Below are 461 nucleotides of genomic sequence, written 5' to 3'. Positions count from 1 at the left end.
AGAGAGAGCAAATGGAATGACCAATGGCAGCTAATGGTACTAAAGTATGTTTTTATTTAAACTTCATTTCTGAGATTTCATATCATCGGACCCCATAAGCCATAATTATCAAGGCTTTAAAATCTGGACCAATATTAAAATGGAAAAACACTGATTGCATAGATAAACTAGTATATGATTTCTTTTTTTCTTTTTTTTTTTTATTGGAGAATTGGGGAGAAGAGGAACAGACAAGTTGCTATCCTTTTGTTCTTCAGTCTAGTTGTGGAGGACGTTGCTTCACTGGCCCAAGTTGGCACCATCACTGCACTCTTCCCGGGCAAGGCAGATCAGTCACTGGCTTCTGGACGGCTGCTCACTGCGGCTGCTGGCCGCTCACGCTGGTTGCTGGCTACACACGGTAGCCCATGGCAACCCACTGCAGCAGGGGCTGCAGCCTACACCGTCACTGGCGACTCAGG

This window comes from Hipposideros armiger, unplaced genomic scaffold, assembly GCF_001890085.2.
Source record: "Hipposideros armiger isolate ML-2016 unplaced genomic scaffold, ASM189008v1 scaffold_122, whole genome shotgun sequence".
NCBI classification, from domain to species: domain Eukaryota; kingdom Metazoa; phylum Chordata; class Mammalia; order Chiroptera; family Hipposideridae; genus Hipposideros; species Hipposideros armiger.
Note: the sequence above shows the minus strand (reverse complement) of the source record.